This window comes from Neofelis nebulosa, chromosome 6, assembly GCF_028018385.1.
Source record: "Neofelis nebulosa isolate mNeoNeb1 chromosome 6, mNeoNeb1.pri, whole genome shotgun sequence".
NCBI classification, from domain to species: Eukaryota; Metazoa; Chordata; class Mammalia; order Carnivora; family Felidae; genus Neofelis; species Neofelis nebulosa.
This window is the reverse complement of record NC_080787.1, coordinates 20,138,377-20,161,721: the sequence shown is the minus strand read 5'-3', so window position 1 is coordinate 20,161,721 and position 23,345 is coordinate 20,138,377. Positions and strand designations below refer to the sequence as shown.

The following is a 23,345-nucleotide window of genomic DNA, read 5'->3' as shown; positions in this document are numbered from 1 at the left end:
TGCGTATGGAAACGAGTAATCTTAAGAACAGAATGCTTAAATTCACATCCCAACTCCACAATTTCCCGGCTAATTATCAAATTATTTTCTGTTCCTCAATTTTCTCATCTGTCATTTAGGGCAACGGTAAGTGATCCCATGCCTCTTACTGCACCATTATTCTCAACAGCCAAGATTTATGGCAACAACTTAAGTGTCCATCAAAGGAGGAATGGATGGAGAAAATGTGATATTTATATATAATAATAACCATTATTGTTTTATCATTATATATAAATATAGATAAATACAGTGGAGTACGGTCCAGCCATGAGAAAGAAGGAAACCCTACCATTTATGACCACATGGATAGACCTTGAGGGCCTTATGCTGAGATAAGTCAGACAGAGGAAGACAAATACTGTATTATCTCACTTACATGTGGAATCTAAAAAAGCAGAACTGGAAAAAACAGTAGAATGGAGCCGCAGTAGAATGGAGGGTTGGGCAGATGTTGTTTAAGGGTATGAACTTGCGACTAGTTGATGCGTAAGTCCTGGAGACCTAATGCACAGTATAGTGATTACAGTCAGCAATCCTGTATTATAAACTCCAAAGTTGCTAAGAGACTAGATCTTAATTGTTCTCACCACAAAAAAGAAACGCTGATCCCATGCCGTGATAGAAGTGTCAGCTCGTGCTACAAAGGCAATCGCATCACAATATGCAAACGTATCAAGTTAACACAGCGCACACCTTAAACGTACACAATGTTATTTGTCAGTTATATCTCAGTTAAAAATACAGCAAGTACGCAGAAATTAACAATTCCTGGTGCATAGAAACATCTGAATAAATGTTAGCACTGATGACTCGAGTTTTTAAGTGAGTTGGGATGCTTTGCAACAGGGCAGATGCCAACAGTCATCCAGCAAATACTTACAAGCACCTTCCCTGCGCAAGACCACGGTCAGATCTTTGCGACTCCGCTAAAACCCACCCGCGCCCTTTTGTAAATGCCGCCCCACGTTTACAATGTTTTCTAACGTTGTTGCTTTGCAGGAAAACCAGACAAGGCAGAAGGAAAATGAATAAGCCGAACAAGTTATTGCTGACAGCTTATGGGAACTCTTCTGTCTCCAAGTTTGAAAAAGTGAAGTTGTTCTTGTTCATCCCCAGGAAGATGGGCTGTCGGCTGGCTGGCAAAAAGAGCTGTGTGATATTTGCAAATGAAAACTACACCACTCAAGGAAAGGTACATATTTCTGAGGCTGTTCCGTGCTTGCCTTTTTTCTTGGTGGAATCTAGCAGGAAGTGAGGCACAGAGAGTTTTCTTTAGGGAAGATCACAGCCAGAATCTCCACAGAGCCCAGGCCTGCCCAGAGACCTGTGTTAGAGAATCACTAAACCTCGGGTTGCTGAGAGAAGCCCCACCCAGCAGAATTAGGCTGGTGCCTCTCAGCATCTCGGGTTGTGCCCGAACTGGGGCTGCTCTTGAAGTTGCCTGGCAACTTCAAGGTCACACCCAATTGGACAGGAGGACATCCAAATTACACAGTTGAAGCAGTGATTGGAAATAGTTGATCTGGTTTGATTCTAGGTCACTTTATTATTTTGAGTCTTGGGTGTGCTTGTAAGAATCACTGAATTTAGATATAAAAAGCTCCTCCAATCTTCTCATTTAATCGATGAGGAAAATGATGTCCCAAGAGGGTAAATACTCTACATCCTTTTAGGGAGATAAAAAGTCGGGGGGGGGGGCGGTGGTGGCGGCACACGGGAGGCCCAGTCATTAGAGTGTCCAACTCTTGATTTCGGCTCACATCATGATCTCACAGTTCCGTGAGTTCAAGCCCAGCCCTGCATCGGGGTTGATGCAGTTTTCTGCCCATCAACACTGGGCTGACAGTGTAGAGCCTGCTTGAGATTCCCCCTCTCTCTGTCTCTCTCAAAATAAATAAATAAACTTAAAAAAAAATAAATAAAGGAAAGATACAAAGTGGCCACTGGCTACCAACGCAGGCTCCCAGGACAGTTCCTGAGATTACTTCCTTCCTCCTCTGCTTACAAGCTTTCTCGAATAGGTCATTGACCCTCCCTGTACTTCAAGTTCCTGATCTAAAAATGGGGATAAAAATAATCCCAAACTCAGAAATCGGCAGGAAGATCTAATGACATCTCATTAGGGTATTTAGTAATGAACCTGCCTAGCCTATAATAAGTATTCAATCAAGGTTGCCTCATTCTTATATGACAATTATACTTGTTGGTTTTACTTTGGGGAAACCTAAGTTGGAAAGAAACTGGAAGACAATGGGCTGACAGTCAAACATTGCTTTATGCTCTGATCTTCACTCTTGACCTCTAATGAGCTGGCTAAATGATAAGGAGAATTTTTAACGTTTTTTTTTTTTTTTTTTTTTTTTTTTTTTTTTGGGACAGAGAGAGACAGAGCATGAACGGGGGAGGGGCAGAGAGAGAGGGAGACACAGAATCGGAAACAGGCTCCAGGCTCCGAGCCATCAGCCCAGAGCCCGACGCGGGGCTCGAACTCACAGACCGTGAGATCGTGACCTGGCTGAAGTCGGACGCTTAACAGACTGCGCCACCCAGGCGCCCCGATAAGGAGAATTTTTATACTCAGGGTTATTTGTTTTTGTTTTTGCCTCCCAGCGCAGTATTCAGAGTACCTGAGAGGATTAGGTTATAAAAGTTATGCTTGGAATGTTTTTAAAGAATTTGCTTATTTTATAAACAGTGTTTGAAAGAATTTAATTCTTTGAGTTTATGTTTTGGGGACTTCAAATGTTTAAGATGGCATTTCGAAGTATTACTATAAAAAGGAGAATTGTAAATTTACTAGGAAAAATATAAGGTATTATCTTTATGACACTGAGGTAGAAAAAGCCTTTTTTTTAGGTAAGAAGCAAGAACTAAAAATTCAAGGTCATCAAAATGCCAAACTTTGGTTCAACATAAAAACATTAAAATGTTAAGAAAGACAACTCAGCTAGGGAACGGATTTGCCTTAGATATCTCACAAAAGATACTCACCCAAAACATATTTAAAATATTTTATAAGCCGGTAAGGAAAAAAAGTCAAGAGACCTAGTAGGAGAATGTTCAAAAGGTAAGACTAAGAAACTCACAGAAAAAATACAAATGGCCAACGCATATATTACAAATGTCCACCTTCAACAAAAATGAGAAAAGGAAAATTAAAATCAGATTTTTTTTTCCCTAGGTACGTAGATATTAAAAACCTAATGGCATCGACTGTGGATAGGATTACGGAGACAGCCCATAGCTGTTTTTAGACACGGCTGGCGAGGTCTGAGTTGATGCAGCCATCGAGAAGAACAATTTAGCAGTTTTCACTAAAACCCAAAATGCAGTCTGTGTCCCTCCCTCTCTGAATCAATGCTCAATACGGAGGAACACAGAGGGAAACACATAGACAAACGGGAACCAAAATAATGTGTGATTGTTTGGGGGTTTTTTTCTATGTTGAGAAATTATAAAAAACCTAACTCTCCTTCGACGGAATAATGTTGAATAAACCAGGGCATATTCCTTCTCTGAAATGCTAAGCATGATTAAAAAGGAAAGTATTAAACAGAGGGATAGATCTCCAGGGCCTAGCTTGAGATAAAAGTAACCAGTAGCAGGAAAACTCATATAATAGGTACGGTTTATATGTAAAATATAAAAAGATATAACCAAACGGAGTACAGATGTTTGGAGTCACATGTCTTTAAAAAAAATAATAATAATGTTTGTTCATTTTTGAGAGAGAGAGAGAGAGGGAGAGGCAGAGAGAGAGAGAGGGAGACACAGAATCTGAAGCAGGCTCCAGGCTCTGAGCTGTCCGCACAGAGCGTGACGTGGGGCTTGAACTCATGAACCGTGAGATCATGATCTGAGCTGAAGTCGGACGCTTAACCGACTGAGCCACCCAGGCACCCCTGGAGTCATATGTCTTTACGTAGAAGCACAAGAAAAGTCATGGAATGATACAACTCATAGCTGAAGAGCTGGGGATCATGGCAAAGGCATTGGGGGGTGGGCATTCATCGGGTTTTATGGGCCCAGCAAGTCAAGAACAAATTAATATGTAGACAGGGACAAAAATGTCAGTTTTATGATGGATGAAGGCTATAATGGAGCCGATGGCTTAGGTCCACAAGCAAACAGGCTTGCTGAGGTCCTGCTCCCATCACTTTTACCCCCTGCATGTCCCCTCTCCCTTTCAGTCCAAGCCTTGGGGACATTCTGCAAGAGCGTTTAGTTCTTCATAACCTCATAATGGTCAGAGCCAGAGAAGGGAGTTAAAAGACCGGTTCCTCAATCTCGTAACCTTTTAAGAGACGGGCTCCACTTGACTTAAAAATGTGGACCAGTGCTGTCCCCACCACGTAGGTAACACATCTTTCTTTCACATCCTCTGGGGGAGTAAGTCTGGAAAGGATGGGGCAGCCAGGTCAGCATTACTCTTGTTGCTGCTTTTAATGTTACTGTTATTCTTGTCCCACCATGGTGATGATTGAGTGCCTCCCTTAACAGCATTGCTAACAAGCAATGTTTTAATGCTTTAGAAAGAGGAAATGTATTCTTGCAAAACAAGTGAACAAAACCAAAATTTAAATAGAAATTTAGAAAGGATGTTAGCTTTTTCTCAGAACAGTGGTCACGTACAAGTAATGTTTTAATACTTCCAAGGAAAAAATATTTTTGTACAAGTTATGTAATAGAATAAAAATTAAGATTAAAGACAAAACAGAAAGCTCAATAGGGGCGCCTGGGTGTCTCAGTTGGTTAAGCATCTGACTTCTGCTCAGGTCACAATCTCATGGTTTGTGGGTTCAAGCTCCGCATCGGGCTCTGTGCTAACAGCTCGGAGCCTGGAGCCTGTTTCGAATTCTGTGTCTTCCTCTGTCTTTGCTCCTCTCCCGCTTAAGTGCTCTCTCTCTGTCTCTCATAAATAAATGTTAAAAAAACAAGTTTAAAAACATTTAAAAATAAAATTAAAAAAAAAAAGAAAGCTCAAAAGATATCACATGAATTTTCTTTAAAAGGACTGGAAATTTCTATGAAATTGAACATGTAGACGTTCAGTAAGTTTTATATCAACACCAATATACATTCAAATTATTGAATAGCATTTTTGAAATAATAAATAAATATTAAAATGAAAAGTACTGTATGCAAGGCACTTTACATGTTTTACACTTTACATGTTTTTTTTTTTCATTTTTCTTTTTCTTTTTTTAAGCACCATGGGGTTTGCATACTTCTTCAGTTAAGGAAACTGAGGCTTAAAATGGATAAATATTTGTCCAAGGTCCCAGAAAAATTGAGCCTATTTCAATGCATATTTATCTCCCTTGTTCTTTATCAAAATTCTCTCCCAGCTACCAGGCCACCATTGGATAAGCTGAACATATGTGTTTAAAATTAAGATAAATTCAGTTATTCTCTTGGCATATACACTCGCAGTGATTCACAAACTTGAATCTTCATCTACAAAGAAGAAAGAGGCTTTTATTCTTGTAAACTATAATTATAAGCGCTCAATATTTTCCGAGAGAAAAATGTCTCTGTTTGTGCTAGGTATTTAATAATCACCTACAGATTTGCTCTAATTGTCAGCTTCTCCAGATGACTATGGTTCTTTAAATTTCTTAACAAATAATTATAAATAAATGTTTTAATATGAAGACATGAGAAAGATCTTCAGTGTTTCCTGTACTTCATAAACAACCATATAATTTCCATCCATGACAATTTCCATTTTCTAATATGAAACAGTGCGAGGCCACACTCTGGGCTTAAGTCTACTGGAAGCGTTCTCACATTCTTTTCCTTCTCAATTACTTCAGATCTTCCTCCACAATGTCGGAAATTTACATAAGAGATTAATAATCAAATACATGAACGTATCTTTGTTTTCATTTGCAACAAAGCTTCTTCTTTTCCTCTTCCTCCTTTCTCCCCCTCTCTCCTCTTTCCCTCCTCCTCCTCCTCCTCCTCCTCCTCCTCCTCCTCCTCCTCCTTCTCCATCTCTCCTTCTTCTTGTAAATGCTATTTAATCCCAAATAAAGACTATATCACATATAGGTGCAAACAACATATGACTCCATTGGCTACACATCAGTAAAAGCGATGATGGCAGTTTGGTGAGATTCACTGGCCAACAAAGATATGTCAGGGTACTAGCCGATACTCCAAATGTACGGACCACTTTATGATTCTGATTGTACATATGTTTAGCTTGGCTTGTGAGCTTTCTCCAATCTGTTATTGCAGAAAAGAACTGAGGTAATCCAAAAGAAAGTATTTGGGGACTTCCAGAAGATTCTCGAGCCAACAAAAATATACCCCAATGCCAAAGCACTCCCTCACTAAAGTCAATATGTGAAAATGTGAATATTATTTTGGATGCCGTTGTGCTAACCCCAGTGTGTTAAGGTAAGAGCTTATATTTGTCAAAGTGCAGATTTGGTTCCTCTCATATCATAAAACATGGGAGCTCACATCTTGATGACTCACCTTAAAATCCTTTTCTTCTCTTTGGATAACGATAACGTATTTTGCCAGACAGCTTGGCAAAAAGAAAAGCTGCTTTTTTACCTGCCAAAAGACTGAGATTATGATCGAGATTGAAAACCAAGATATAGAAACGATGGAATACCTCACAGCTCTTCTCCCAAAACTTGATTCCCCAGATAATAATCCCCATGTTATTATTCCCAGAATAATAATCCAATTATTTTGTCATTTATTCTCAACTCCTTAAGATTTGGGAATTAGCCCATACATGGGGCCCCAAACTCAAGCACTTCCTGTATTAACAATCGGAAACCATGCAAAAGAGAAAAACAATGTCAAATGCAGATTAAAGCAGGTATTTGGAAATTTGGACATCTGTTTTTAGGACCTTATCATGGAGGGAAGTCAAAGGGAAATCGGATCACATTGGAATACCATTCCCTCCCATTCTCTGAAATTTGCCTTTTATGTAAATAATAATAAAAGCCAAAAGAATATATATACACACACACACATATATATACATATATATGTATATATATATGTGTATGTATACACACACACACACATATATATATATATATATATATATATATATATATATATATAAATCACTCTCTGAAATGGCTTCCTCACGTCACGCCTCAGGGATGTGAAGTAAAAAGACAGCACAATCAGTATACCAATCAGAAGGCTAGCAGATCATTGGCAACTCTGAGATCTATCATTCTTCCAACTAGGAGCAAGAGTTCTGATCGCGTGTGAGTTAATATGAAACAAGGTATTTTCATGGAGATGTCCAGTGAGATTTTCACTGTCATTCAGGGCTGAAGGAAATGGCTGTTTCTTCAGAGAGGCAAGATGCCCCCCTGGACTGAGTCCTGAACCAGGGGCTGTAGAACGTGGGTTCTCCCCTCAATCCCATTACTTGTAGTCGCTGTGGTTCACTCTCTTTGATCTTCCTTTTCTTTCTTCTTAAAGAGGAGTGCCCACCATGCCCCCTTCAGAAGAGCTTTGAGAGGCAGAGTCAGTGAAGACGTGTATTAGAATCATCTAACGAAACAGACAGTGCTGTACGCGAAGATGTCATTACTAATATTAGAAACTCTATGCGATTACTAATGAGAGTGACACTGTGTGAATGCTTCCTGCAGGGATGTGGTGTCAGCTCAAATGGTGACCCTCCCGAGTAACTCAGGAAAGGGTGTGCATCATCTGATTTTTTGAAAGTGGAGATACAAGAATCATGCTAGAGACCAAACTGCAATATAATATTATCTATTATATTATATTATATTGAATGTGTGTGTGTGTATATATATATATATATATATATATATATATATATATAGTAACTGTCCCCAGCATCAAATAGGGAAGATTTCTGTATTACAAAGAAAATGTGCTTTCAACAAGAACAGCTAAGAGAAATGTTTTTTTTTTTTTAATTCCAGACAAGTTTTAAACCAAAGGAAAACACAAGAAATGTTACAAGCCTACCAAGTCTAGTTGTAATCATTGTGGAAAGCAGAAAAACTTGAGAATTAGTGGATTCATAAATAATGGTAAAACAAAGCTGTGGTTTGAACTGATCTTAATGCCCTCTGCAGGAGCAATCAGATACATTACGTGCTCAGAAAGCACACTGAGAAAAAAGAATGAGGGAAAGAGAGAGAAGGAAAGGCGTATTGAAAGGTGTGGCTCTTCCGGGGCTGGCTTTGGCACCCTCTTGTGCTTATTAAATATTCTGTGCAAACGTCTGGGTTGCAAGCCATAAAATGAAGTTCTTGGAGATGTGTTCCACAGTGATCTTCCCGATAAAAGCCCTTAGTTTTAGATGAAAAGCATAATGGAGATAACGAAGATTTAATCACTTAATTTAATCTTGTCCTGCTTGGATTAGAATTCAGATTTCCTGATTCCTAATCTTTTTTGCCACCTTTCATCATGTTTCACATTTACAAGATATGATCATTTAATCATTGGACAGTGATTTCAACTCATTTTTGGACCCTGTCTAGTCGCCACTACTCAAAATTATATTACAGTACACATTTCCTATATAGGGATATGAATCGAAACTAACTGTATCTTAATAATTTGTCCCGCCCCTTGAGATTAGAGATACGAAACAAAGGGTAGAATCTATGCTTATATTTTTCCATGTGAATGAAAAAAAGTTTGAAATATAAATCCCTAATAAAAATAAAGGATAAAGAATTTCAAGTTATTAACTCAAACGGCTTTAACAAATTACAGTGGCAGAAATGCTAGAGTAAATCATGTTATTGATATGAACGCATTGACGGATAGATGATAAATAAAATGGATACATACAGGGGCGCCTGGGTGGCGCAGTCGGTTAAGCGTCCGACTTCAGCCAGGTCACGATCTCGCGGTCCGTGAGTTCGAGCCCCGCGTCAGGCTCTGGGCTGATGGCTCGGAGCCTGGAGCCTGTTTCCGATTCTGTGTCTCCCTCTCTCTCTGCCCCTCCCCCGTTCATGCTCTGTCTCTCTCTGTCCCAAAAATAAATAAAAAAATGTTAAAAAAAAAAAAAATTAAAAAAAAAAAAATGGATACATACATAGATATCTAGTCTTTGTGGGTAGGGTGAGTTATTTGTCAGAATGTAAATGGGACAGTTAGGATTCCATCAGGTCATTTTTTCTTGCAGACAGTTGAAATGACATGAATTGTCTTTCTTGTTTGGCTTCAAGAGAGGATAGGCAAAGTCTTTTTAGCCGAGATCCTAATTTGGAATCTCTCAAAGCCTTTGTATTGAGAATTTGACTGACTTGTCTCCACTTTGTGGGCTGATCTGGGATTTTCTAGGACGTTAGCTGCAAAATGTTTAGATATGAATCCCTGTAGTGACATCTGGCACAAACGTTAAAAAAAAAAAATGTCCTTATCCATCGCACTAAGTACAGACTCAAACACACTTCTCTGCATTCCACTATTCCAGACCCGCACACGAAGTGTATTTTGATCTGTAGTCATTGCCATCTGTTAATGTGGCATTCACAAATAATCCCATTCTGGCAGACTATATTTACATTTTAATTTCATTATGATTAGATCAATGAGGCTACTGATGGTTTCTTCTATTTTCCTTTTTAATAGCCTCTTAAATGTGAACTGCAGCCCTTTTGTGCATCAATCTGCTTTCTCAGAGAGAGGTTTTTTTTTTAGCGTGCATTTTCTGTTTCTATGAAGCAGTTAGAATAGAAAACAAAACAAAAACAATCCAGATTCATAAGTTTAAACTTCACCTAAAAAAAACCCAAGCTTTTGTAAGTCATTACTTAGTTGTCCCAGAACAGTGAAAACTTCAGCTGGAAAATGACATGTATTATTGTTTTATGGAAACATTAAAAATCTCCCCAGGAGAAAGCATTATTTGTTTGAAAATGAAAAGCAGTTGAGGTCTTCAAAATGTTTTTATAAAACTTCAGACTAGTTTAAGGTGTGTTTAAATAAATAAATAATTTAAATAAATAAAATAGTTTATTTATTAAATAAATTATTAAATAAATTATTTATATAAATAAATAAATATTTAATAAATAAATATTTATTAAATAAATAAATAGTTTAAATAAATAAATACACACACACGTACATTTAAAGTAAAATTTCTGAGATAACCATTTGGGTGTTAAAAAACAAGCAACTTCTGGGGTGCCTGGTGACTCAGTCCGTTAAGCATCCAACTCTTGATCTGGGCTCAGGGTGTGATCTCACCGTTTGTGAGATTGAGCCCCACGTCAGGCTCCCCACTGACAGCAAGGAGCCTGCTTGGGATTCTCCCTCTCTCTGCCCCTCCCCTCCCAAAGTAAATACATAAACATTCTTAAATAAAGATGGAACTTTTGGTTATGGACATGACCATATAACAGCTATTGGATTTAACTACCTAAAAGACAAAAGATATGAGCTAGCTGTTTTCAGACGTCAGACCATATACCAGGCAGGTCTTCTGTTCTTAAAAGAAGGAAAACACATGAATGTAGATATCTCCTATATTCACTTCAGCTTTCTGCCTGGGGCACTTTCCAAACTATAGGACAAGGAAGTTCACCCAGATTGAGAGCAGTGGTTTTGCTTAGTGGAGGAAACAGATGTCAAGAGATCAGGGCTTCTAAGACAGCTGTAATTTGTGGGGCTAGAGAGTATGATGCTAAGTGAAATAAGTCAGAGCAAGACAAATACTATATGATTTCACTCATATGTGGAATTTAAGAACCAAAACAAATGAGCAAAGGGAGAAAATGAAAAAGGGAGAAAGATAGAGAAAGAGACAAACCAAGAAACAGACTCATAACTTTATAGAACAAGCTTTTGGTTACCAGAGGGTAGGAGTTTGGGGTTATGAGGTTCACTAGGTGAGGGAGGTCATGACGAGCCCCAGGTGTTGTATGGAAGTGTTGAATCACTATACGGTCCACCTGAAACTAATATTACACTGTATGTTAACTAACTGGAATTAAAATAATAACTAAAAAAAAAAAGTAGGGCTAACAACTGAACTAAAGAGTGAGCACAATGTTCGAATGCATATTTTATTTGACAAAGATAGATGAATGGCTAATAAGTACATGGAAATTTGCTCACTATCATTAGCCGTTAGGGGAATGTGTGTTAAAACAATAGCGATCTAGGGACGCCTGGGTGGCTCAGTCGGTTGGGCTTCCGACTCTGGCTCAGGTCGTGATCTCGCGGTTCATGGATTCGAGCCCCGCATCGGTCTCTGTGCTGAGGGCTCGGAGCCTGGAGTCTGCTTCAGATTCTGTGTCTCCCTCTCTCTCTTCCCCTCCCCTGCTCACTCTCTCTTTCTCAAAATAAATAAACATTAAGAAAACCAAACAAAACCAAAAAACAATAGTGACCTAGCACTACATACACACTGAAACGACTGTGGTAAGAAGTCAGATACTACTAAGTGTTGACGAAGATGTGGAGAACCAGGAAACCTCATGTATTCTTGTGGGAATGAAAATGGTACAACTACTTCAGGTAACATTTTGGCAGTTTCTTAAAGGGTTAAACGTAAATTTACCATTCAACCTAGCAAATCCACTTCTAGAAATCTACCCAAGACCAGTAAAGACATAGGTCTTCATAAAGACTTGTACATGAATGTTCACAGCAGCGTTATTTATAATAGCCAAAAAAAAAAAAAAAAAAAGAAAGAAAGAAACAATCTAAACGTCCATCAGTTGGTGACTGAATAAGCCTAAATGGATACAGGGAAGTGGTGCATTCAGCAATTAAAAGGAACGAATTGTTGATGCACGCTATAAAATGTCCGAAGCTAAAAATACGCTAAGTGAAAGATGCCAGATACAAAAACCATTGGATTTATATGCAATGTCTAGTAAAGGCAAATTTATAGTCAGAAAGCAGGTCAGTGTCTGCCTAGGACTGAAGATAGAAACTTTAATTAACTGTAAATGGCACAAAGGAGCATGTGGGGATGATGAAAATGTTCTTAAATTGGACTGTGGTGGTGGTGACACATTCTATAAATGTACTAAAATCATTGGATTGTTTTAAAAAACACACACACACAGTAGGGCTAGACTAACCATAGAGTAAGTGCCATGCTAGAGCCATCTTAGTGAAGCCAAAGTCACGTTCATTCATCAGTCAATTAACTGCCTGTCAGAATAAAGCTCAACGTTATTTAAAGGGATGAAACACAATCCGGACTCTACGCAGCATAGCGGCTTCATTATCGAACGTGCAATACAGGGTCACTAGACATACAAAGAAGCAAGAAAATGTGACCCATAACCAGGAGCAAAACAAGTCAACAGAAACAGATCTGAGATGACTCAGATGGTGGAATTATGAATAAAAACTTCCAAAGAGTATTATAAATCGGTTTGAGGATTAAAAGGAAAGCATAAACACACTGAGGGAAGAGAGAGGAAATTTCAGCAGAGAAATCAAAACCATAAAAATTTAATTCATGGAACATCTGGAACGAAAAACAAATCGGAAATGAGATATTCACTAGGTGAGTTGAACAGCAGATAGGAAAATACAGGAGGGAACAGTAAGTTTAATGGAGGGGAACAGAAAATCTAAATTTGAACACAGAAAAAGATTTACAAATGAAGTGACCCATGAGACATATCAAGCATAAAACATATGTATAACTAAAGCCACAGAAGAACATAGAGAGAGTTGAAGGTAGAGAAAAAAATCAGAAACATTATAATGGCTGAAATGTTTCCAAAGGTAAGAATGACTATTAACTTCTCATTAAAAACAGTATGAGACAGCCTACCAAAAACTGGCATCTTTATTTTTTTAATCTTTTTAACATTTATTCATTTTTTTGAGAGACAAAGAGCAAGCAAGTGGGAGAGGGGCAGAGAGAGAGAGAGAGAGAGAGAATCTGAAGCAAGCTCCAGGCTCAGAGCTGTCAACACAGGGCCCGATGCGGGGCTGGAACTCACACACTGTGAGATCATGACCCGAGCCAAAGTTGACCACTTAACCATCTGAGCCACCCAGATGCCCCAAGAACTGGCATCTTTAAAGAGTTGAAAGAAGAAAATTTTCAACCTGGAATTCTGTATCCAGAAAAATTATACTTCAAGAATAAAGTTTAAGACATTTTCAGTTAAAAGTGGAGAGCATTATGTCACTAGCGCTTAACAGAAAATATTAAAGAAAGTTCTTCAAGCTTACACGATAATGATAAATCTGTTAAGCACACAACAATTCTACTTAGCCTCAAGAAATTAGAAAAACAGTACAAACCAGCAGGAAACAATATAGAGAAGTTACAAAGGTGAAAGTGGAAATCAGTCAATTAGAAAACAGCAATGTCATGGAAAAAAATGAACGAAAAACTAGCTTTTTGAAAGAGAAAAAAAAACGCTACCTATAAAAGAAGGAATACACATGCAAAAAAAACTGATAGTGAGAAATAACCACAAATAGTAAAGAAATTGAAACATAAAAGTTTTGTCTCACTCTGTGAAAATAAATTTGGAAGTCTGGATAAATTGATTATTTTCTATAATAACACAACCACCAAGACTGATCCTAGGAATGTTAGAAAATGAAGACAGGCCGGTTACCACAGGTTAAAACCTTTCGAAGTTGTTAACGAGTCAGCTTTCCAACAAAAATGTTTCAAGCCCCGTTAGTTTTGGAGTTGAATTCTACCAAAATTTGGAGGACATACAATTTTCACATCATTAAACTATTTCATAGCATTGAGGAAAAACTTTTTTGTCTAAGTTTTTTGAAACTAGCTTATCACTGATAACAGATATACCTTATGAAAGCAAGATGAAAGTCATAAATAAGGGGCGCCTGGGTGGCTCAGCCAGGTAAGCGTCCAACTGTGGCTCAGGTCATGATCTCACAGTTTGTGGTTTTGAGTCCCACATGAGCTCCCTTCTGTCAGTGCAGAACCTGCTTCAGATCCTCTGTCCCTCTCTCTCTGCCCCTCTCCCACTCATGCTCTCTCTCTCTCTCTCTCAAAAATGAATACACTTAAAAAAAGTCATAAATAAAATAGTAGTTAATAAGGTCAAGGTCCATCTTTAAAGAATACAAACCACAACCAAGTGGGGTTTGTACCAGGGATAGCTCCAAACTTTACCACAGTGTTACCAACATGAAAATTCATTGTGTCATTTTCCTACATTCTATGACGGTATTGGCTAAGTAATCTTTATACCCAAGGTGGGGGTTTGAACCTTACAGTCTTCATATCAAGAGCCACCTGCTGTATGGACTGAGCCAGCAAGATGCCCTTAGATAGATACGTTCGACACAAACATATGAGTGTCCCGAATCATCACCATTGTTTAATGCTGTTCTGAAGAATAAGTACATTTAGGCAGAAAAAAGAAATGAGAAGTAAAAACTAGGAGGAGATGAAGGAAACATATTGACATTTATAGATTCTATGATTTGTCTATCTGGAAACCCTAAAAACAATAAATGAACTTACATAAGCTATGAAGTTCATATTAAAATCAATTAACTACTTATACAAGAAATCAGTTAGACAATCTATTAGAAAAATCACTGTAATGCCTGTAAAATTGCAAGAAATAAAGAGAATAAGAAATGTAGTAGATCTTTATAAAGAAATCTTTCAAATACTACTGAATAATTAAAAACAATACCTGTCCGAATGGAGAGATGTACTCTATTCGTGGGTAGGATGATTCAATAGTGTAAAGTTCAATTTCCTCAAAATTAAATCATAAGTTTGATGTGATCTCAATAGAAACACCAGAGGAAATTACTTTTGCAGTTGTATGAACTAATTTTAAGTGTAGTGGAAAAATAACCAAGTAGATTCTGAAGAAAGAATAATGAGAGGTGCCTATCCCTGCCAAATATTATTAAGAATAATTAAAATTGTTATTATTGGCAAATACATATCCCTATAAGTGAGCAAGACGATGGAGCATAAAAACAGACCAAAATATATATTGAATCTACTTTTACTATATTCTAATACATGAGGTTTTTTTTTATCATTAAAGAAGTGATGGCTTATTTGGGAGATAACAAAGTCAGTTATCGCCCCTAGGAGTGTCTGTGCTTGCTTGCTTTCCGTCTGTGGATCTTTTCTGCCACCTCTATCTGGCTGGCTCCCTCTCTCCCTCATTCTCTCAGTAATGGTGGTCATTTATTCAGAGACAGCACCCCCTAACCGTGCAGTCTAAACTAGGGTCCTTTTCCTGAAACCATAAAAATCCTAGAGAAGAGCATAGGCAGTAAGCTCTTTGACATGGTCCATAGAAACTTCTTTCTAGATGTGTCTCCTGAGGCAAGGGAAACAAAAGCAAAAATAAACCATTTAAACTACATCAAAATAAAAGGTTTCTGTGCAGCAAAGGAAACAATCAACAAAACTAAAAGACAACCTACTGAATGAAAGAACGTATTTATGAATGACATATCCATTGAAGGGTTAGTATCCAAAATATATAAAGAACAACTCAATACCCCAAAAAACAAATGATCCAACTAAAAATGGGCAGAAGCCATGAATAGACATTTTTCCAAAGAAGACGTACAGACGACCAACACACATATGGGAAGATGCTCAACATCACTGATCGTCAGGGAAATACAAATCAAAACTACCATGAGTTATCACCTCACACCCGTCAGAATGGCTAAAATCAGCAACACAGGAAACAGCAGGTGTCGGTGAGGACGTGGAGAAAAAAAAGGAACCCTCTTGCACTGAATGTAAACCGGTGCAGCCACGCTGGAAGACAGTATGGATGTTCTTCAAAAAGTTAAAACCAGAACTATCCTATGATCCAGCAATTACACTACTGGACATTTACCCAAAGAATATGAGAACACTAACTCAAAAAGATATAAGTATCCCTATGTTCGTTATAACATTATGTACAATAGCCAAGATGGGGAAGCAGCCCAAATGTCCATTATCTGATGTGTGGATTAAGAAGATGTGGTGTATGGGGCGCCTGGGTGGCGCAGTCGGTTAAGCGTCCGACTTCAGCCAGGTCACGATCTCGCGGTCCGTGAGTTCGAGCCCCGCGTCGGGCTCTGGGCTGATGGCTCGGAGCCTGGAGCCTGTTTCCGATTCTGTGTCTCCCTCTCTCTGTGCCCCTCCCCCGTTCATGCTCTGTCTCTCTCTGTCCCAAAAATAAATAAAAAACGTTGAAAAAAAAAAAAATTTAAAAAAAAAAAAAAAAAAAAAGAAGATGTGGTGTATACACACACACACACACACACATACACACACACACACATACACACATACACATACATATCTAAATACATATGCATATAAATATATATGTAAAATAGAATATCGTTCAGCCACAAAAAGGATGAAATCTTGCCATTTGCCACGACACGGATCGACTAGAGAGTATTATCCGAAGCCAAATAAGTCAGAGAAGGGAAGATACCATATGATTTCACTCCTACGTGGAATTTAAGAAGCAAAACAAGTGAGCAAAGGGAAAAAAAATGAGAGCGGAAGGGGCAAACCGAGAAAGACATTCTTAGCTCTAGAAAACAAACTGATGGTGACCAGGGACGAGGGGTGGGGGGTGGGTGAAACAGGGGACCGAGAGGGAGGAGGGCACTTGTCGTGATGAGCACCAGGTGCCGTATGGAAATGTCAAATCACTTACATGGTGCGCTTGGAAGTAACACCACGCCGTGTGTTAACTAATAGAATTTAAATAAAAACTTCAGAAAAAAAAGGAGAGTCCTTTTTTAGTAGTCTTTTTGCGGCACCTAACACCTTCTATTCACACTTATCATAGATGTTTTTTGTTTCTTTATCTATTTGTTGGCTTCGTTAGTGTCCTTCTACACCCCTCCTCAAATTGTAAACTCCTCGAGGTAACATTCCTATTTTATTTTTTAGTCGGCGGACACCCATGACATTCGAAATTGGTTGGAACGGAACCATCTCTTGAATAAATTAAGTCATGCGTGAAAACCCAAATTTGTGTTACAACTCCACAGAATCAAGGCCTTGCGAATTGGTAGTCAAACATGGCCCCTATTTTTAGTATTTAAAACTCATGATGCCCGGTATTTTTTTTTACCGTTTTGTGCACAGAACTTCTACGTATCGTCCTGACAATGTCCGCGCTTTGATAACCAAATCAGAAAAAAAAGAGCGCAGAAACACGTAATCATAGAAACCACTAGATGGATGCATAACGCCGGCAGTAGTCTTAAAACACCCCCAAGAAATGTTGTTCTCAAGTGTGGTTCTCAGCTAACTGTTCCTGCAGGAGGAAAGGAAGACACAAGCTGATGTACACACACGTTTAGGTCTGTTATTTCAACGACACGGATTTGAATTTGTTGAAATATCTTCCATTGTCCACCAGTCCCCAAAGAAAACAGGAAAACAGGGACCCAGGTTGGCACTCCACCTCATTTGGCCTATGCTTTTGTGAAATCATAGACTTTTCGAGCTGGAAAATTCACAGGGTCGCTTTGCTCTGTTTTTCATTTTGTAGAGAAGAAACTTGAGGCCGAGAAGCACTCTGTGTGCTCAGGCCTCAGAGCTCCTTAGGAGCACGACCCAGGCTCTTTCTTGGGCTGCTGGAAACTGAATGCTTCTGCAGCACCTTAACATCGTATGAATAACTTGTAAAATGTATACATACATGGAGCATGGGTGCCGTAGAAAAGATCATCTATATCCTAGTACCCAAATAAATCATTGTTTTCATCTTTTTTTAAGATTTTGTTTCTAAGTAATCCCAACATCCAATGTGGGGTTTGAACTCACCACCCAGAGATCAGGAGTCACATGCTTCACACACTGAGCCAGCCAGGTGCCCCCGTTGTTTTTGTTTTTAAATATTACTTTCTAGTATCTTTCTTTGACTTGCATACGATTTTAATAGATTTTTCTATGTGTGTAAAATTTCGCTGTGTGCTTTTCACTTAACGTGCCATTCTTATATTTTTCTTGCTGAAAGGTTTTCATGAGCTTAATTTCACTCCATATTTAATACGCTGCCCAATGAATGTGCTGTAATTTACTTGTCTTGTTTCCATTTGGACGTTGAGGTTGTTTTCATGTTTTGCTTTTATAAATAATTCTGGAGTAAGCATTCCATGTGAATTCATGGTCAATATCCCTGGCAATTCCTATAGAACAAATTTCCTGTAGGATGATATACAGGAATGAAGATTTTTTTAACATCACTGACTCACACTGTCAAAGGGCTTTCTTCAAAAGATGTGACAATATCAACAATAGTGTGTGAGAAAGAGTTTACAAGGTTTATCCTCAGCAGGTGCTGTCATTTAAAAATAAATCACTGAGGTGCCTGGGTGGCTCATTCGGTTAAGCCTCAGACTTTGGCTCAGGTCTCATGGTGCATGGGTTTGAGCCCCACGTCTGGCTCTGTACTGACAGTGAGGAGCTTACTTTGGATTCTCTGTCCCCCCCTCTCTCTCTGCCTCTCTCCTGGGTGCTTGCTCTCTCTCTCTCTCTCTCTCTCTGAAAAATAAATAAACATTAAAAAAATATAAAAATAAGTCACTAATTTAACAGGCAAAATAGCTCCCAATCGTTCTTTTATTTTGCATGTATTTGCTTATTCATGAGATCAAACATTTTCCAATTTGTTTGTTTTCCTGATATCTTTCAAGGCTAGATTAATCCATTATCTTTTTATCTTAATGATAAGCTAAGACACTGAAGATGAAAGGCAATGGAGAGCAGAGAGAGGCAGAAACGGTTAGTGACGCCCCCACTAAGGTGATGATTATTTCAGATGGTATTGTCAGGTACATTAATATACAAATTATGAGAAACAGAGGAAGCAAAAATCATGAGATTTGAACAGATAATACTGTCCAACTACTTCAGACCGGCTCAGTTGTAGCTCTTAAGGGGCTTCTAGCCTTTGCTAAATTTTTACAAACTAAATGCACTGATGTAAAGCGATTAATTTAATATTAAGAGGAAGCATGCATAGCATGATGGGTCTATAGCGATGCTGGGCAATATGGTAGTCAGTAGGGGCATGTGGCTATTGAATGCTTGAAATAGGGCTCGTCTGAATTGAGATGAGCTATAAGTACAAAACAGATGCCTGGTTTTGAGGACTTAGCATGCAAAAACAGGAATGTAAAATATCTCGATTTTTTTTTTTTTTGAGAGAGAGACAGAGACAGAGAGAGTTGGGGGGAGGGGCAGAGGGAGAGAAAGAGACTCTTAAGCAGGCTTCATGTTCAGAGCAGAGCCCCATCCAGGGCTCAATCCCAAGACCCTGGGATCATGACCTGAGCCAAAATCAAGAGCTGGACACTCAACTGACCACCTACGCACCCCTCATTAATATTTTTAAAAGATTGTTTTAATTTAACAATTTTTTTAATTAATTACACATTAAAATGCCAATGTTTGGGATATATTAGGTTAAATAAAACATATCATTAATTTTACCTGTTTCAGCTTTTCTTTTTAAAATAGGAGATCTGGAGAATTCGTGTTGCATATATGGCTCACATTGGCTGGCACAGGTCTACAGAATCATTATGAGCTCAGATTTTAGGAAGGCCAATACAAAATTTCAGTGCTTTAGCCAGAGACCTAAAAGGGTATATGACTCAAGACAGACAGAGAGAGAGAGAGAGAGAGGGGATGCATGACAAAATTAAGTAAAGAGATTGGCTTTGCATCAACCAATATGACAAGCCAGGAGGGCTCTGATGAGCTTAGATATTTATTATTAAATTCAGATTTTAAAGGACTTGCTACAAAAGAGAAACGTAAAGGAGTGAAACCAGTAAGTGTCAGGACTCTTCTTTGGGTGAGCTGGATTAGAAGCCAAAGGAGCTTTGAAAACTCTGTCCAGGGCACCAAGAAGAACAAAGGACAAATACTGTGTAGAACCCGGCAGAGTATTACCATAGGAAACAAGGAAGATGGAATTATGCATCTCCGATTTTGCCTCTGTCCTTTCCATAAAGATGAACCATCTTTACGCTGGAAAAGGGACACAACGTCTCAAGAGGAAAATGGACACAAGATAGAAAGGAAGTCAGTCAAGAATATCCAGGTGTTAGAAATAAGCATTCATCTCTAACTGCAGATAAATGTTATTTCTGGGTAATGAAATCAATGCTAGTCTTCGGCACTTGTTCCAAAATTGACCTCATTTAGTTCCTAGATTATCAGTTCCATGAGAGCATGGACGTAATCTCTTTCATTCACTCCTGAACCCTCAGTGCCTAGACTCTTGCCTGGCATATATCAGTAAATATATGCAGTATAAGTACACAGAGTATATAGAATGGCCAGATAATTGAAATGGGAAAACATCCAGATCATCAAAATGGCGAAGTGAGGATTCTGAATTGTATAGCTACCCAAACATCATGCAGATGAGATGTCAATAGTTGAAATTTTTTTTTTTTACAATTGACTAATTAAAAAAATTCGATGTACCAAGATTCTTTTAGAACTTACATCTAATTTAATCTATACAATAACACAATTTTTAATTTTTTTAAGGCTTTTTTTTTTCAAAGTAATCTCTATACCCTACAAAGGGCTCAAACTTACAACCCTGAGATCAAGAGTCTCATGCTCTACCGACTGAACCAACCAGGCGCCTCCCACGTAATAACACAATTAATTCCTATTATACTTAATATTATGCATATTATATTATACACATTTTACAGATAAGGAAACTGAGGCTCAAAGTTCAGTAATTTGGTTAGGGTTCATATAGCTGGCAAGCAGAAAATCTCCCCACAGAATGCATCTATCTGGCTCCAAAGTCTTGTTATTTTCACTCTACTGTTGTCCTTGGAATGGGAAATCATGAATCAAAATACATACAATAAAGAAGACTGTGTTAAACTCTCCTAAAATCTTTTTTAATTAACTGGCTACATTGATCGATGCCATACATAACTGGTTTACACACCTCAAAAAAAAAATCGGTGAAACCCTTCAAATCTGAATATATAAAGTTCCTAGAAGAATTCCCTAGCTCTTCTGGGTAAAACAGAGGTTCAGAGACTTATCCAGATAGCTACCCATTCGCCTTTGCAGAGGTTCTAATCCACTGCCATAAACAAAGTGGAATCACATTTCTGCTGGTCACTTGATAAGGTCGCTTGTAATAGTCTTGCGACTAAGGCTGGATTGTGATGAGGGCAGTGTGATGGTCAGACCACTTGGAAGTATGTGGGGACACTGCTCCCAAGGGGAGTTATTGATCTGCTGTGGAGCCGAAAGGAAGTCGTGGGGCATAGGGCTCTGTTCTTGACCTTTCTGTGTTAAAAAATGTGGTCAGTGACTCCGAGAAGGTAATCCCATCCCCATTTTTAGTGGATCACACAACTTTATACCCACTCCTCCACTTGGACAATTAGTGTTTCACTCCCATTTACACATACTTTTCTACCTCTTTTCTCCTTTTCTACTTCTTTTCTTCTTTTCTGCTGCTTCTTCCTCTAGTAGAACAAGATGTGAGCTCAATGGATTTGCCTTTGGAAAGTGCATTCTATGTAGACACTTAATACACGCACTTCCTTGCACACCTTAAAAGGAATCTTTGGCTCTTTAGCCCTCAAGAAAGAACCAAGAGAATCTGAGTCTGTCCATTCCTATCATTACTCCAAAAGGGTCTTTGGGGCATCAACCAGACATTCTCTGTGGCAAACATTCCAGTTCTCTGAGGCCACTGGTCCTGTTCTCTCTACCCACCCCAACCCCCCACTTTGGAATATCCCTACTATTCTTCTTGATAATGGGAACTGTCATTTCTGTCACACAGACACAACTCCCTGCTCCAAACCATTCCTTCCTCTCCATCTCCCCCGCTGTCACTGGCCACCCCTATCATAGCTCTGAATCACCCTTGCCATTTCTGACCCATGGCCCTAGTGGAGATATGGGAGGAGCCTTTACTCTATCCATGGTAGAACCCTTTCCCCAGGCTCCCGGGGGAAGTGCCCTCGCTCTCAGTTATTCTCAAGCTGCCCTGAGTGTCACGGTCCATTTATTGCCTTTAATTACAGCTTATTTAGCTGTATGCTATGCTGGGAACGGACAAGATAATCAGTTAGTTCATTTAAATAAGATTTACTGGACAGTTACTCTATGCCAGGAACTGAGCTAAGCATGAGAGATAAAAAATTCATAAAGATATATTCCTTGCCCTTAAAAAAAAAACAAAAAACGTAAAATTGAGGAAGACGGAGGAAGTAAGTAAATCAGCTCCAATTCAGGATAATGGATGCCAGGTGCTGGCCGTACTATATGTGTGATGCTGTGCACACTCAGAGACAGGGTTTCTAAATCATCCTGACGGGGGAGTCACTCAAGGTGAAGTCTTAAGTACAGGTTCGTTGTGTAAATAAAAGGGAGATGCGTGTTCCGGGCAGGAGCGTCAGCATGAATAAAGGCAAGAAACCCTGATGAGGCGGTGCTTTGGGACCTGCGATCTGTCTGGAATGGGGAACGTACAGGTCAGGGGTGTTGCGGGGGCAAACCAGGTTGGCTTGGGATCATAAGAGAGTTTAGATTCTACTTTTCTTTAAATTATTTTTTTTAATATTTTTTTTTTAAGAGAGAGTCTCGGAGAGAGAGAAACAGAGTGTGAGTAGGGGAGGGGCAGAGAGAGAGGGAGACACAGCATCCGAAGCAGGCCCCAGGCCCTGAGCTGTCAGCACAGAGCCCGACGCGGGGCTCGAACTCACAAACCTCGAGATCATGACCTGAGCCGAAGTCGGACGCTTCACCGACGGAACCACCCGGGCACCCCTAGACTCTCTTTCTTAATGCTGTGGGGAGCCGAGGGACGGTTTTTTAAGCTGGGGTGTGACAAGAGCTGGTCTGCATTTTGGAAGGACTGCCTCTGGCGGCCATGGAAGATCAGGGCGGGTAGGGAGAAGACAAGAGGAAGGAAGGACCATTAGGGGTTAGGTGGTACTACAGACAGAAACTGGTGAGAGTCTTAACTGGGCCTCTGAAGAAAAGATGGGTTTGAGAGTGATTTAAGGGGTAAAATTGAAAGAATGTCACACAAATGTGTATTTGGGGATGAGGAGGTGGGGAGACGTACAAGGGAACGTGGGTTTCCAGCTGGAACGAATTGGGTGGACAAAGGTGTCACCTACCAGCAACACCCAGGAAGGGTAGGTTGAGGGGAATGACAATGGCTTTGCTGTTGGAAACACTGAGTCTGAGATGTTTATGAAGTGTAGGGGAGGGATGTGTAGGGTTGTCCAGAGATCATGACGCCCATGGATGCCATCAGTGCGTGCCTTGTGACTGAAACCCTGGGTTT

General features: G+C 39.2%; 1 long non-coding RNA gene across 1 annotated transcript; it reads left to right on the top strand.

The window, feature by feature from the left end:
• The first annotated feature begins 4,059 nt into the window (after window positions 1-4,059).
• LOC131513414 (uncharacterized) lies at window positions 4,060-17,758 on the top strand. Its single transcript, XR_009262571.1, has 3 exons — window positions 4,060-4,459; window positions 6,286-6,447; window positions 17,129-17,758. It is a non-coding gene; the product is annotated as an uncharacterized LOC131513414 (long non-coding RNA).
• Window positions 17,759-23,345: the final 5,587 nt, after the last annotated feature.